The 10,781-nt window shown below is 43.2% G+C and overlaps 1 pseudogene; it reads right to left on the bottom strand.

Annotated features, from left to right (window-relative positions):
* The window catches only part of LOC122152087, a 26,763-nt pseudogene extending 17,082 nt beyond the window's left edge, over window positions 1-9,681 (bottom strand).
* Window positions 9,682-10,781: the final 1,100 nt, after the last annotated feature.

Here is a 10,781-nt window from a genome sequence, read left to right as displayed (position 1 = left end):
TTGGGTTTCCAAGGCAGTATCACTATGGAAGTAGATTGCCCCATCTTCCTTCCGAGGAGTGGCTGGTGGGTTTGAACTGCCAGCCTTCTGGTTAGCAGCCAAGTGCCTTAGGCACTACACCACCAGAGCCCCAATGGTGTCTTAGGAAGAGTAAAATAGACACAGTTAACAGAGACCTGGGTGGTACAAACAGTTAATTCACTTAGTTGTTAATTGAAAGGTTTTATGTCTGATATCCAGAAGAAAGGCTTGGTAATCTACTCCCAAAAACTCAACCATTGAAACCCTCTGGAGCACAATTCTACTTGGATACATATGGAGTTTCCATGGGTTGGAATCACATTGCTGATAACTTGTGTAACATGCACAAGGGAAAAGACCATGCAAGGAACTCTTTACACCCAAAGAATACAAGGAACACCCAGGGATCAATAAGGAGGGAACCTCCTTTAGAGCCGAGGCCCTGATTTAACCTCTAGCTTCAAAGATGTGAGACAATAAACTATTCTTTAAAGCCACTCATTTGTGCCATTTGTGTTACAGCAGCCCTAGGAAACTAACAAACTATCTGTTAGTTTGGTGGGAATAGCATCCCCTTCACCCTCTTTAGACAACAGCACACTGACTCTTCAGTGACCCATCATCTCTTTCCTATTCTCAATTCACATGATTTGGGTGCACATGAATACCCTTGGCTCCAAGTGAGCATGTGATCTAACCTGGCAAATCACAGAATCAAGTGACTGACTTATTATACTTTCGATTTCTGAAGGCAAAAGACTCCTATAATAGAAAATGATTTGCTCCAAATAACCTTAGGTGGCAATAGTCTAATAAAACCACCTCCAATGCCCCCAGTCTTCTCTCCTTGAAAATGTTAGCAGATGACTATGGTAGTAGATTCTGGCAACATTATCCTCAGAAATCAGAGAATGTTTACACAGTTGACTAAATGGGAACACATTAGACTACATCTCTTGTTAATAAAACTTGAACAGGAAGAACACCCATTGGCCTGACAGTGGACCCAGTTCAACTACAACACAGGAATCAGGGTGGAATGTATGATGTGTCTTGAAGGGAAGATGAAGGCAATGAAGGGAGTGCTCTAGGGACAGATACTTTCTTTTTTCACCCACCTTCAGGGAGAGGTCTCATTCTTCAAACATCTCTATACATGCAAAACAAAGAAAATAACCCTCATTAACAGCTTGGCCAACTTGCTGACTTTGAAATTAGTTTGTCTTTGTAAATCTCTTGATTTCTGGCTAGGTCCTAAGCTTTTGGTTGGTGCAATGTCAATAAAACCAAAAAACAAACCCAATGCCATCAAGTCAGTTCAGAGTCATGGCAGCCCAATGTGCTACAGAATAGAACTTCTCTATGGAGTTTTCTTCCTTTTCTTAAATGTATTTTATTGAAATATAATTTATGTACAGTGAAATATACAAAACTAAAGTGACATGGGTCAATCCTTTCTTTTTTTTATATAGTTTTCTTCCCTCCCTTACCACCCCAGCAACCATCAAAGAAAGTTTCCCTCCATATATAAACCTTTCCTTGACCCTCCACAACAACGAACTAATACTATATATGTCCTTCTGTGATTGATTTATTTCACTCAGCATAATGTCCTCCAAGTTCATCCATGTTATGTGGTGTTTTGCAGACACTACACTATTCTTTAGTGCTGCATAGGATTCCATTGTGTGTATGTACCATAGTTTGGTCATCCACTCTTCAATTGATGGACATGTAGATTGTTTCCATCTTTTTGCTATTGTAAATAGTGCTGTGATGAACATGGATGTGCATATATCTGTTCTTGTCCTGGCTCTCACCTGTCTAGGGTATATACCTAGTAATGGGATTACTGGGTCAAATGGTATTTCCAATTCCAGCTTTCTAAGGAATCGCCATACTGCTTTCCACAGTGATTGTATCACTTCACAGTCCCACCAGCAGTGTATGAGAGTCCCAATCTCTCCACATTCCTGCCAGGATTTGTTATTTTCTGTCTCATTGAACCTTGCTACCAGTGCTCGGGTGAGATGGTATCTCGTTGTTATTTTGATTTGGATCTCTCTGATGGCCAATGATCGTGAGCATCTCTTCATGTATTTGTTGGCCACCTGAATATCCTCCTTGGTGAAGTGTCTATTCATGTCTTCTGCCCATTTTTCAATTGGATTTTTAATTCCTTTGGTGTTGAGGCATTGGAGTTTTCTATAAATCTTAGAGATAAGTCCCTTGCCAGATATGTAATTATTGGCAAATATGAATTTGTTGCTGTCATTTTTGTTATGTGCTTTTTCGTGGTGTTGATTTCTTTGTTGTTTATAATTTTCTGTGCTGAGCTCGTTTTGTTTATAAATTGTGTTATCACTTCTTTTGTTGCTATTGTTTTAGTATTTGCTAAATATTTGTGCTGGTCCTCTTTTTTATTTTCGTGTGAAGGTTTATCATTTTTTTTAGGTTACCCTGTGATTTATAGTTTTCTTCCCAAGTTTAGAACAGTACATTCTATCTTGTAGTTGTCTTGACTTCCCTACCATCTGGAAGTTCTGTAATGACACAATTTTTTCCCTCTTTTTGATTTGTAGTTGTCCTCATTGTCAATTGATGTCTCTGGTTCCCTGTTTACAATCTTGTAGCCTTATTTACTTTGGATACTTCCATAACTGGGTTCATTCCTGGGTTATGTCATCATGTGTATTAATGGTCAGTTATTGTTGGTTCTCTGTTCAGAGGACTCCCTTTAGCATCTCTTGTAAGGTTGTATGGTTTTTACAAATTCCCTTAATTTCTGTTTATCGGAAATGTCCTAATTTCACCATCATATTTGAGGGCCAATTTTGCTGGGTACATAATTTTTGGTTGGAAATTTTTCTCTTTCAGGGTTCTATATATACCATCCCATTGTCTTCTCTCCTGCATGGTTTCTGCTGAGAAACCCAAACTTAGTCTTATTGGTTGCCCCTTGTAGATAACTTTTTGTTTTTCCCATGCTGCTTTCAGGATTCTTTAACTTTGTCTTTGGTTTTGGTGAATTTGATGATGATGTATCTTGGTGATTTTCTTTTGGGGTCTATCATGTTTGGGGCTCATTGGACTTCTTGAATGGATATATTCTCATTTTTCATCATACCAGGAAAATTCTCTTCCAACAAATCTTCAACAATTTTTTTCTGTGGTTTTATTTATCTCTTCCTGTTCTGGAATTCTGATTACACATATGTTGGTTATTCCTTTTGATGATATCCCACATGAACCTTAGGCTTTCTTCATTTTGTTTTGATCTTTTTTCTGATTGATTGCTTTCCCAAGAAGTATTAAGGTATTTGTCTCCATTCTCATTAATTCTGTCTTCCATTAATTTAATTCTACTCCTTTGTCCATTCAATGTCTTATCTATTTCTGAAAATTTAGTATTAATCTTCTTCATTTCTGTGTGTAGATTTTGTGTCATTTCTAATTTTTCATTTAGTTTGTCACTTTGTTCTTGTATTGTCTTTCAAAATTGTTCTAGGGTTTTCTCTGTGTTTTCCTCAATTTTATTGGTGTTTTCCTTGATCTGTCTCTCAATTCATTGAAGATACCTAAATATGATTCTTTTGAATTCTGTATCAGGGAGTTCCAATGCTGCATCTTCCTCAGGGATGTGTTTTGGGTCTGTATCCTGGTCCCTTGTTTCTCCTGCTGTATCTTGCTTCTTTGTGGGCACTGTGATGATCTGTTGTCTCCGAGGCATTGTGATGTTTTTGTGTTTATATTTAATTGGTGATTGTATGTTGGAGTGACTTGCCCATGATTTTCATTTTCTTTGTTTTCTTTGTATGTTATCTACGTAAGCAGGGTACTGTGCTGTGCTCCTCTATTCACTAGTTGACAGCACTTATACACTCACCATCTGTCTCCTTTCCCGTTGTCAGTCTCCCATATGTCCCTGCCGTCCTTGGCAAACAGAGCCTATTCTTAGGTCCCTGGAATCCAAATGAGAATGCTATCATTTGAAAATCCAAAATGGCCACCACTTGTAAAGATTCAAAATGGTTCTATACTCAGTCACTTTAAATATCCAAAATGACCACTGCTTGTAAACAATCAAAATGGCTGCACCCTCTAGACAGTGGAAAGGCCACAGCTTAGGTTGTCTTCCCTTCCTAGTCATAGGCCACCAGCGCAGTCATCCCTGCAGCCTTTGGCAACCAGGGCTGATCTAGGTCAATTCTCAGGTCCCAGCAACATTTAGAAATATTCATGCTACTGGTCCTATCAGAGTAGCTAACAGTCCACTGCTCCAACCATCTCCATACTCAATGTTTTCATTCAGGGTTTTTCACTAGTTGGTGCCTAATCCACTTCTGTATAGTTCCTTTCAAAACTCAGGGCTTCAGGATTATCTTCTGTGTCTCTGTCAATTGGTTTCTCTTTTCTTTGTTGAAGAGGGTCTATTAGCTTGTCTGCCTATTCCTCCATCTTACTGGAAATCCCTCTATGGAATTTTCTTGGCTGTAATCTTTATGGAAGCAGATTGCCAGGCCTTCTTTCATGGTGCCTCCAACCTTCAAGTTAGTAGATGAGTGCAAACAATTTTCCCCATCCAGGGATGTCTATCCAAAAAAAGAAAAAAAAAAGAAAACAAAACTCACTGCTGTCAATTCTATTGCTACTCATATTGACCCTCCTTGGGTTTCTGAGGCAACATCTCTACAGAAGTAGATTGCCCAATCTTCCTTCCAAGGAGTGGCTGGTGGGTTTGAACTGCCAGCCTTCTGGTTAGCAGTCAAATGCCTTAGGCACTATGCCACCAGAGCTCCTAGGGAGCTCTATAGTTCAGTTCAATTCCATCCCCACAGGGCATGGTCTTCCTTGGCTCCATGGTCTGGGATGCCCTGGTAATGACCATGAGGTGTTGTCATCGTCATCTGCCTTTATGGATAAGGACTTGTTGAGGCTGGGCAGCTGCTGTGGGGCAAAGCCAAGCACGAAGCCCAGGAGCATCTGATTCTCACACTCATCTAATAGGCAGCCACTTTTACTCCAGGGCAAAGGTGGAGATTTGAGTAGCTTCACTAGGTAGAGTGAAGGAGCAATGGGATCATCTTCTGAAATAAATACCTGGTTTTGACAAGGAGCTCATGTGATTCATTAGATACATTCAAGGATCACATGACCTCTTCATATAGCTCCCAAAGACAAGCAGCCTGACTCAAGGCTGGGACCCTGGGTCTCTGCATCCTCTGGCTTGGCAGTGTTTGGGTGGGAGCATGGCCGGAGGATGGGTCCTGAAGACAGCTCTCTCATAGCAATCAGTGTGAAGCCTCCATAGACAGGATTCCATTCTAAGGCTGTAGACAGAAGGAATCATCATAACAACTGTTCTCATCCCATGGACACCTTTCTACAAGGAATATGGAATCAGATTTAAATTATGTCATTCTCTGTGGAAAACCAGTCCTTTGGATTTGCTGAACTTGCCACTTTTCAAGGTAAAAAGCTTGCCAGTTTGAGGCTTACCGCTTTTCATTGAAACCAAAAGATGAGACAAATGGGAGTTGGCTCAGGCAAATTTTGTTTCCTCTTTTATCTCTCCAGAAATCTTTTTTATACTGATGTTAGTCATCTCAGAATTTGAATTTGAAATGGCGGGGGGAGGTGACCAAGGACAAAACTCACCAGGAATTCTAACTTCTAGACCCTTGACCTTTACCAGAGACATAGTCCCACCTTCTAGCTTACTTCTAGTAGTTTGTGCTCAATGAAGGTTTGCATGGATAGATGATGACATACACCCCACACTTCCACCCAAGGGAAACACCTGAATATTCCATGATTACATCCTCTCTGCTTTCACCTAAAGTGCCTCTTTCCAAAAGGAATTTCTTCTCTACAAATCCTTTTTAACAAGTCAAATGGTCAGCTCAGGACGCCCTACCAGAATTTACTCATTTGAAGCTATAATTTAGTAAATTGAATCATAAAAATAAATCAGTTTCTATGTCTGTGCGCCCATCATTTTCATTTGCTTTTTCTCCTGCTTTATTCCAGAGGGTGTTTAAAGCAGCTGGCACCATAATTTCTTTCCATGTTTATGACTGGATCTCTGTGGTTTGGGCTCATGGGTGATTCAAGCTCGTCACCAACTGCGTTGAAAGCATCCACAGAAGACTCAGGGCAGAGTGTTTGCATCAAGCATGGATGGCCCACCTGAAGGACAGTGAGGAGCAGAACCTTGGGTGATCACTCCCAGCAGAGGACAGGAGCGCAGAGACAATATGGACAAGCTTCCTGGGGGTTTCATGGTGCCCATTTGTTTCTGTGCTTCTAGATTCCTGTCATGTAGTCACATTGTGCAAAGCTCACCTTGGCATTTTTGTGAATCTATATTCATAACTACATGGGGACCCTGGCATGCCTTTTTCCCTTCCTGAGAAAAATGAACCCTTCTCAATGAAGAGGTTTGCAGACATGGTCCCAGACATAGTCTGAAGGTGTTTGACTTGGTTCTCTAGAGCTGTTATAACAGAAATACCACAAGTGGATGTCTTTAGCAAACAGGAGTTTATTCTTTTACAGTTTGGGAGTCTAAAAGTCTGATTACAGAGTGCCAGCTCTAGTGCCCTCAACCTTGGGCTACAACTCTACCTCTTGTTCCAGGCCCACTGGAGCTGGAGGCTGCTAACTCATACAGCTGCTGGCTGATGAGACCGATGAGCCCAAGATCGGCAGGTAAAGTGGCACTGTCCCAAGATCGGCAGGCCACTGGTTCAAATCCAGGAACTGGAGATGAAGAAACAGCCAAATGCCGGACCCAAAATATGCCAAAAAGCTAGGGATCTTGCTGAAAGCTTCTCTATATATACTGGAAGCAGGCCATACCCCGAAGGCAACTACTTAGCTGCTCAGGGCAGATTCCACCATGGAGCTGATTATAATCTCCTTATGGGGAATCACTACATCCAGCTGCCCAGCCACTCAAAACCATGGCCCAGCCAAGTTGACACACAACCTTAACTAGCACAGTGTTCAAACACCACTTTACACCAAGAGCTATGGGACCAAGGGATCCATTAGGCACAGGAAGCAGTGCTTATGGTCCAAGATACTTTCAAGGGCTCATGAAAATGTTTTAGTTTATCTTAAAACAAGAAGAAAAATGAGTAAAATAATAATGAATATATAATAATGAATCTAGCCTGATTGCATTTGTTGTCTTTATATATGTAGATATATATCTATATATCTACATATATAGATAGATAGATATATATATATGTTGTTGTTGTATGCCGTCGAATCAGCCCAGACTCATAGCGACCCCTCCTTGGGTTTGCAAGGCAGCATAGTGGCTAAGACACTTGCCTGCTAACCAGACGGCTGGCGGTTCAAACCCCCCAGCCACTCCTCGGAAGGAAGGTTGGGCAATCCTACTTCCGTAGTGATACTGCCTCGGAAACCCAAGGAGGGGTCGCTATGAGTCGGGCCGACTCGACGGCACATAACAACAACAACAACAACAACATCACTACGGAAGTAGATTGCCCAACCTTCCTTCCAAGGAGTGGCTGGTGGGTTTGAACCACCAGCCTTCTGGTTAGCAATCAAGTGCCTTAGGCACTATGCTACCAGAGCTCCTATATATATGTATATATATATATGGCTATTTATAGCCATAAAATATAATTTTTAATACTTTTTTATAGGGAAATGGCCCCACATAAGCAAAACTGCTTAGGGCCCACAGAAGTCATAAGTAAGACCCTGAAGACCTGAAGCTCTGTAACTATAGTAAACACTCCAGAAGCTGAAAAGCCAGAACTTAGAAATGCTTCCTTCCTCCCTCCCTCCCTTTCTTTCCTCCTTCTTCCCCTCCTTCCCTTCCTTTGTTTTTAAGATGCTGAAAATGTGTGCTGGAAACAGTGGCAGGGGAGGTTCCCCTCTCAGGGGAGATGGTGAGGGGAGGGAAAAGATGTACAGACCCCGAGGAGGATGAGCCTGGTGAGAGCCCATGAAAGACTCCTGGGCTTCATGCACTGCCACCACGTCCACAGCCAGGCTCTGGGCTCCCACTGACAGAGAGTCCAGTCATAGGTCTTCATACTCATACAGACATTTGTTGGGCACCTAAGATGTGTCAGGCACAAAGATGAGAAAGGCCCACCTCTGCTCTCCAGACCCTCCCAGTTGGGAAAGGACAGAGAAGCAAATACAACACCATTTGCTGTCAAGTTGACCTCAGCTCATGGGAACCCCATTTGTGTCAGAGTAGAACCGTGTTCCATGGAATTCTCAGTAACAGGAATAGATCCCCAGGCCTTTCTTCCAAGGTGCCTTGGAGCAGACTCCAACCTTCCATTCAGCAGCCAAGCAAATTAACCATCTGCACCACTCAGAGACTCCGAGAAGCAAAGAGGCAATTGTAAATTATAATTGCAGTGGATGAACACAGTGAGGGGCAGGACAGAGGCAGGATGGTTTTGCCAGAGAAGAGACCCTAGAGCTGATTGTTAAAAGGTGTAGAAGAGTCTTGAGTATGAGAGTGATGTAGTTAGGGTTGTATTTTGGAATGATAGCTGTGTGGCCTGTGGAGACCCAGTTGCATGAGGGCAAAACTGGAAGGAGCAGGTAAGCAATCAGGAAACTGGCAGCAGACCAGGAAACAACTAAGAGAACAGAGTGAATTTAGAGGCATGGGGATGGGAGGAGGCAAGCAAATATGAGAGACGCTGAAGAAGTGGTAGATGATAAAGCTCAAGCTGCCCCAGGTGGATGGTGGCTCCTCTAGGAAAACACCACAGAGGTTGAGTTGGGGGAATGTGGATGGAGAAGCCCAGTTTAGGATGTGCAGATTTCAAGAGGCACCTAGATAAGGTTTTAATGAGGATTTTTGGAAGCCTGGAAGATGGCCTAGGCTAGAGATTGGGAGTTCCCTACAAGCAGAGGCAATGGGTTGATGAGATCACCTAGTCCTTTAAGTGATGAAAGGAGATCTGGTGGTGCAGTGGTTAAGGTTTTTGGCTGTTAACCAAAAGTTTGGTGGTTCAGACCCACCAGCTGCTCCTCAGAAGAAAGATGGGGCGTTCTGTTTCTATAAAGACTTACAGTCTTAGAAACCCAGTGGGGTTGCTATGAGTCAGAATCAACTCAACGGCAGTGAGTTTGGTTTTGGTTTTAGTTGATGAAGGCAACTAGAACTGGTATTCTGGGCTCTGGTGATGTGTAGTGTTTTGTCATGTGTTGGAAATGTCTGGACGGTGCAAACAATTAACAGTTGACAGTTAACATTGGAAACTGTCACTAACCAAAAGGTTAGTAGTTCAGATCCTCCCAGAGGTGCCTTGGAAGAAAGGCCTAGGGATCTATTTTCAAAAAATCAGCCATTTAAAACCCTCTGGAACACAGATCTACTCTGACACACATGGAGTCACCATGAGTCAGAGCCAACAGAGTGGCAGCTGGTACTGGTTCTGGTACTGTCATGTGTTGAGAGGTGGTTTGCACAAAATGGCTTCCCAGACCTCTACACAGAGAGTCAACAACTCTGAAGGTCACTGAGACTACAGCAGGATGCTGTGCCCACAAGAAGGCAATGCCAGGGTCCACTTGGTGGCACCTCCAGGCCCCAGCCTCCACAGTCACTGCTTACTTGCTGCGGTCATCTGGTCCCAGGCCCAACATGCTGAGCACTGATTTCAGTACCAATGGAGGTAACTGGAACATGAGGAAAGCAGGAAAGGGGCCCAAGTAGGGATGCAGAGTGAGGGGGCAGCACGCATGCTGCGGTCTGAAGGAAGTAGATGAGAAGTTGAGGAAAATGGATTTCTAACCCAGACTAACCCAGTCTGACCTAGGCCAGCCACTGCGCCTTCCTGACCTGTGTCCTCCTCTGCTAAAGCAGGGAAGGTTGTTCAATCAACTTCCTGAGTGGCCTCCCTCTTTAATCTCTTATGAGCCCAGGAAACTAATGGGTCTGGAAAGCCTGGGTGTCTCAGCTTCCTATTGCTGCTGTAATACAAATACCACAAGTGGGTAGCTTGAAAGAACAGAAATTTGATTTCTCAAAGTTCAAGAAGCTAAAAGACCAAATCAGGGTCTTTGCCGTTGTTGTTAGCCTCAAGCTTTCCTTGTTCCCTTGACTTGTAGATTGGGTCAGGAACCCCCCTCCCCTACTTCTCTGTGTGTGTGTGTGACAGAGAGAGAGAGAGAGAGAGATAGTGTGTGTGTGTGTGTGTGTGTGTGTGTGTGTCTATTCTGGTCTCTGTCACTCAAAGTGATTAGGTTTAGGACTTACCCAACACTGTTATGGCTTCATTAACATAACAAAAGAAAACCCCTATTTCCAAACATTATCACATCCCTAGGAATTCAACACATATCTGGAGGACACATTTCAGTCCACAGCACAGGCCTTGGGGAGCTCACTGGCCCTTGATGCCTAGCCTGTATCCTTTCAAGCCATGTTCCCATGGCACTGCATAGTCAGAGGTAATGGGTTTGGAGTGCAAAGTCTCATCCCTTAATCCCACCCACCCTTTTGCTGACCATCTGGCCCAAAGGAAAAAGCAGTCTCAACTGATCTTGGCTTTGGCCAGACCCTCCCATTGCCAGACGCAGACAGTTTGGCTCCCACCCCACTTCTCCCTCCCAGGTCTCTATGGTGTGCTGTTGGTCAACAGAGGCAGTGGCATTGCAGCTCTGTGCCCCCAAGATGCATCTGGACAATAGGTAGGGTCCTCCTCTCTGTCATCTTCCCTACCTCATCAACATACCTGTCCTAG

Source organism: Orycteropus afer, unplaced genomic scaffold (assembly GCF_000298275.1).
Source record: "Orycteropus afer afer isolate SDZICR_OR568_19922 unplaced genomic scaffold, OryAfe1.0 scaffold00017, whole genome shotgun sequence".
Classification (NCBI taxonomy): domain Eukaryota; kingdom Metazoa; phylum Chordata; class Mammalia; order Tubulidentata; family Orycteropodidae; genus Orycteropus; species Orycteropus afer.
Note: the sequence above shows the minus strand (reverse complement) of the source record. Positions and strands in the feature narration are given on the sequence as shown.